The sequence below is a fragment of the Humulus lupulus genome, chromosome 1 (assembly GCF_963169125.1).
Source record: "Humulus lupulus chromosome 1, drHumLupu1.1, whole genome shotgun sequence".
Lineage (NCBI taxonomy): Eukaryota > Viridiplantae > Streptophyta > Magnoliopsida > Rosales > Cannabaceae > Humulus > Humulus lupulus.
In genome coordinates, this window is record NC_084793.1 from 10,857,518 (window position 1) to 10,863,739 (window position 6,222).

The window sequence follows — 6,222 nt, forward strand, 5'->3', positions numbered from 1 at the left end:
AAAATGTTCTTTAAGTATTCAAGGAGTCTTAAATGTTCAACATAGCTAAAAGTTACTACTTTCAACACAAATAAATAAACAAAGTTACTACTTTCAAGGATTCTTAAGTGTCCTTTTCTACTTCGCTTGTCACATCTGCAAAATAAACAAAGAAATATTTTATTGTTATTATCTAGCATCACAAATTACTTCAAGAAAATGCAATGGAAATTATACACCACATACAAAATAATGAATTCACAACTACACCAAACCAAACAAAGAAACCAAACACTAAATTATACGACATTGGTTATTTTTTTAGTATGAAAATGTACCTCTTGGAATAACTTTTTTAAAAGGCCATGCAACTGTGGAACCAACTGCTTCTTGTATTGTAAGCATCGCATTATTAGGACGAAATAAGTAAGATTCTGGTACAAACTCCCTAGCTTTTTGCTCATATTCCACCGTTGCTCTACAATTTTAGAGCATGCGTCAATAATCAAGCACTGACACTTAAACTTATACCCAAAATAAACTATATGATTTTGGTTACTAACCTGTTAAGATGGATCCAACTTTTATCCATCTCCAATGAATTTGAATTTGATATTGTTCTCTTAATAAAATCTTGTTTTTTGTCTGGGTTTAACAACTGTTAGATAAGAAAATCACATTATTTGCGGTTGTAATTTCAGGGTCATGACAAGGTCATTAACACACATGCTTTTAAAAGAAAACATGCCTTGGTTGAATTTCAGGTCATCTTAAAAGAGAATTTCAGGTTATACCAGTTAAAAATATCATTTTCTTTAGTTAAATATCCTATATTTGCTATTTATCCTATGAATGATTAAAAATGGAAGAATTCCTTTATTGTTTTGGGGTTAGTTGCAGAAGAAGAAGAAGAAAAGAAAGGCCATTAAGTCAATGTTGTTTAATAGAGAAGTTGACCATATTGTTATTTTCGACCTCAATTGTTTTGTGGGTTATAAATATATCAATGAAAAGGCCTAGTGGGCACTGGCCCTTTTAATTTGATTAAGAAAAAAAGGGATATTATGTCTAGTGGGCAACAGACTCTACATCATGTGCTCTTAAAAACTTGTTCCATTTGAGAGTATAATATGATTAATTCAGTCTTTTACGTCTATAAAAACAATTGGTTATATGATCCAAATGGTGGTAACCAACCAAAGGGAAAAGACATTGATCTCTTTTGTTTTTTTTGTTATTATATTTTTGCTCAAGATTATTATTTTTATTATTATATTTCATTTCTTGGTTTTCTTTTAAATTATGGCTTTCTATTTTCTGTTATACTAATCATATCAGCCCCTGTTTTTTATGGAATGAGCATGCATTTAAACATCATTTTTAACAAAACAAGTGTCATATATCTCACAATTCAAGGCCAATTTAAGAAGCGTACATAGCCATCTGTTTGTTAGTGTGACCATTTTCTATTAGTATACATTATAAATTCAATCTGTTGTACTCACTTTGTTTGGACCTACTTATAGGCTATATAGATCATTAGAATACATTTTGGTTTGGTTTGGCAATCTATTGCGAAACTGCCTCAAAGTTCTTACTTAAGGAACTTCAGACTTTTTGACTGATTTTATTTTGTAGGAAGTGCTTGTGTGTTTGATTCTGCAGTAAAAGGAAGTTTCAACAACGAACAAGGGTAAGATTTTCAAGCTAGCAAAGGGGTTCCGTGGGCAATTAAATCTAATCTATACATATGGAAATAATGAAAACAATATGACTAAATGAAAAATCTAATCTATACATATAATGAAAAATCTAATCTATACATATAAAAGCTTACCTAACCATCTATCAATACCAAGTCAAAAAATTCAAACAACACACAATAAGTTTTCTTCCTTATATCACCGCAGCACACAAACAAATTTTCCAGAACCTACTTCTCTAATACACACAAGTTTTCAACCTTCCGTTATCACCGCAGCACACAATTTTAATCTCAGAACCTACTTCTCTATGGATGAATATTTAAGATATTCAAACTCCTCTAACATTTTTAAGATATTAATAATAAGAGTTAAAAGAACAAATTCCGTACCTCTTGCAAATTAACTTTGCAATGCTCCTTGCCAATTCGATCCCTAACCTAAAGAATATAATCAATACCTAAAAGATTAATACAAAATTAAAATTTGTCAATAGATATTAAAACAGCCTTTGAAATCCAAAATTTATCTAATTCGATCTTAAAATTTGGGGATAAAATATGTACACACATTTACTTTAAAGGCATTTTAAGTATGACTTAGTAAATTTTGACAAAATGGATAGGAGAGTGTACCTATTTCACACAATACAATAGTAAGTTTTGATCATTTTCTAAATATATGGGATTAAATGGTCATTTTTCCATAATTGAATTGTTTCTTTCCGGGGATGATTGAGATGTTATTATCTAATAATTTTTTTTCTAGGGGACATTTCTACTCTAATAGAAATTACAGATTATATACTGAATATACTCTGGCTGAAATTACAGAGAGAAATTGAAAGGGTAAAGGCTGAACTGAAATTTAGAAGTGATAACCAAAGTCTAGGCAAAGTAAATGAGAAATGACCAGGGAAAATGAGTTCATCAAGCGTAGCTAATGAGTGAAAATGAGAAATAACCAACAGAAGATAAGCAGTAAAAAAAAGAACTTAGAAGTGATATTCTTTCAAGACAAAGTAAATGAGACATAAATTCATCAAGCGTAGCTAAAAATGAGAAATAACCAGCAGAATATAAGTAGTAAAAAAAAGAGCTTAGAAGTGATATTCTTTCTAGGCAAAGTACAAATATAAAGATTGTAAGAACCCAAACTATATAAATTGGGAGCTGATATTCTTTCAAAACATCAATTAGGATCAAAATTTTATATGCATTGTTAACGTTCATTAATATGGATTCATATTTCCAATCAAACTTGTATGTTTCAATCTAATCCATGCAACTTTCAAAAAAATAATTCCCTACAACTGTCACCACCACTCACTAACCATGTATAATGACTTTGATGAAATATTTATTTGTAAACTAACTTTAAAAAAAAATGTTTACAAAATCACTTACAGGTTATACCACATTCTTTTCTCTTTTTCTTTTTCAAAATTTAAAATCATAAATTAACCCATATGGAGTGTTGCTGTACTATTATATTAAAATTTAGTTCCTACCTTGCAAGTTGATAATGAATCATGTGATCAAAGTTTAATTACCAAATAATAGTGTTAAAGTGTATATATGTACCACTGGAGAGAGAGAGATTCAAGTTAATTATATAGTGAACTGTATGCATCATGCTGGGAAATCTGGGTTCAGCTTTACACAATTCCCACCACCAATTGATATATAAATTAAATAAATAGTAGAGCATTAATTAGTGGGATTCAACTTTACACAATTCCCACCACCAACTGTATGCATCATGTTTGGCTACTCTGACAGATGTAAAAAAAGCACTTCTAGTTCTTCTATTAGTGGGATTCAGCACATATTTTATAAATTAAAAAAAATCAGAAAATAGCATTTAGATAAGACAAGACATGACTGTGCCAGCTTGACATAAAGCTCCTCCAACCCCAATCAAGTAAAAAAGTATTCAAAATAAAATGCCAGAAAGTGTTTGTAATTTTTGCAAAACTATTTAAGGTTCAATGATATTTTTAAAGCTCTCATCACAATCGTTATGACAGCTCATAAGATGTCAATATTAGAGAGCTGATATGTATAAGAAGAAAATAATTTCATATACAAGACATAAGCTCACACATAATAGCGTGTAATTTTCCTCCTAAACTCTAAAATAGAAAATCCAAACCTGCACAGGAGGGAATTCAGACGAACTAGACTCAGGCCTCCAAGACGAAGCTTATGGCAGTGGACCTGAGGTGGACCTTGGGGCATAACTGGAGGTGGAGGTGGAGGTGGAGGTGGCAACTGTTGGCTGTTCAAAGTTGGATAGCTAGAGGTGACACTAGGAACTGGACATCCAAAATTAGATGGTTGTGATTAGGCTTACTTAAAAAGAAGTAATAAAGAGTATAAATGGTTGTGCTAATTCATTAGTCTGAACACCACAATAAACTATAAGCTACAAAAACCAGCATCAGACAGTGCTTTATGTTCGAAGCCACTGCCAAAAAAAAGCAAAAAACATTACAAACGTTTGTCAAAATGCAAAGCAAATGAATGAGATGTACGTCCCCCTTCAAATCATGCTGACCATCAGCTTTGGTACAGCTCAAAGGTCAAAGCACACATTTTTTTAAGAAATGAATAGATACTAAAAAAATAAAAGGAAAATACTAAAATTTGTAAAGTACTCAAGTGAATACCATGCAAGAGTTCTAATCGATAAAAAAAAAGCACACAATTAACCAACTACATTAGACACCAAGGCATTCATAAGTTTGTGCATAAATACAAAGAATAGAAAAACAGAAATGAGCAAAAGTTTCCTGGTACATTAATTTAACAGTTCTGACCATTAAATATATCAACATAATCATAAAACTGAAGCCATCGAAATTACTGAAAGCCAATCAGATATGTGTATCATTGTAGTCTATAAAGAGTATGTAAAGGCTATAAAAGTCCAATCAATAATCATGAGACTTTCTATTCAAGTAAGGCACATGAATGAGCTGATCTTAACAAGAAAGAATGGCAAACTTGGTTGATCAGTTTGTGTTTTTTTCCATAACATGTGCCTAAATAGTGCTATGATTTAATAGAATTATGGTAATGTCTTATGTGTGTTCTTTCTCTACTGCAATAGAGAAAAGAAGAAGAAAAAATATATGCTAGGGTCACAGAAAATTTACACTAAATATTTAACTACCCATATATGGTCCAACTTTATAAAATATAAGGGGATATTAACTATGCCACATTCTTACAATTGGAATGGTTCTAAATTATTAATAGAAAATGTCACATACAGCACAGATGAGCGTTGAAGATAAATTATAGCATTTTACAGCAAACCATCTTATCTAAGGTTCGTACAGATATAGAGGGTAGCACCTATCTATTAATCATATTTATAACAAATTGTTGTTCAACTAACACAATTTTTTTTTCTTAGAATAATGATTATTATTGCCCTAGACAGAAAGAGCTTCTAAACACAAACCAGAGCTACTCAAGTGGCAACTATGCTCATGATTGTGAATGATAAAATAATACATTTTTTTGTAAAATTAGCTAGAAGTTTATCAACGAATCACCAAATTTATTTTTACAATCAAGAAATGTATTCTATTAAGGTTTACCATAGCAATATCGATGCTACATGTTTGATTTTTCATATCTGTTTTAGTATCCATATTTATTGTGTTATGAGTTTTGTGCTTAATCAGAAAGAGTGTGATCTTGAAGTGGTGGGTATGGATGCAACAGAACAAGAAAGAGAGGTTCTCTACTGTTTCAGGTCTGAAAACCCATGTAATCACAATAAGAGAACAGATATGAACAGATCTACCAAGCTAATTTTTTTGCTAACAGATCTACCAAGCTAATTTTTTTTTATGGCAAATCACCAAAATGGAAAACAGATAGAAAGCAAAAATATGGTATAAAGGGAAATGAAAAAGGACACAAATTTGAAATTCAAGTTATAAATGCTAACCCAAATGCTGAAAAACAAAATCATATTTACAAATTAAAAAAATAAGGCTTGCTCTCTAATAAAAAATCAGTTCTATTCATACTAGTCTCAAGAATTACATGCTATAAAGTCTATTGTTTATTTGGTAAATTATTTTATTTTGAAAAATAGACCAATCATAAACTAAGCAAAGTGATAGAAGTCAAAGATAAATTAATCCTTTATCATAAAAGAATGTAAAGAAGAAAGAAGGAAAAAAGTTAGTTCATCTAATTCTCTTTAAAGACTTATTACAAACAGTTTCAGGGTTTAATCTAATATTTTGTATCCATTCATGATAAGGACCCAATTAATGAATAAACTACATTTATACAATGCAAAAAGAAAAAGGAAAAAGACTCACATCTGGAACAACAATATGATCATCAGAGTTCTCAATCAGTGGGGCATTAGATGAAAAGCTTCGATTTCCAACGCTGGCAATGAACTGTGGCTGCTCAGAATATAAAGAGAGCCCGTCGTCGTCGCCACCTGCAGAAGATAAAGAGAGGGTGAGCAAGAGAAAGACGAGAAAAAGGAAGGTACCGAGATACCT

The 6,222-nt window shown here is 30.9% G+C and overlaps 1 long non-coding RNA gene across 1 annotated transcript; it reads right to left on the reverse strand.

Moving 5' to 3' along the window:
- Positions 1-323: 323 nt before the first annotated feature.
- On the reverse strand, positions 324-2,124 carry LOC133814103 (uncharacterized). The gene is made up of 3 exons (XR_009884774.1): positions 2,075-2,124; positions 543-637; positions 324-457 (listed from the first exon to the last, which is right to left on the reverse strand). It is a non-coding gene; the product is annotated as an uncharacterized LOC133814103 (long non-coding RNA).
- Positions 2,125-6,222: the final 4,098 nt, after the last annotated feature.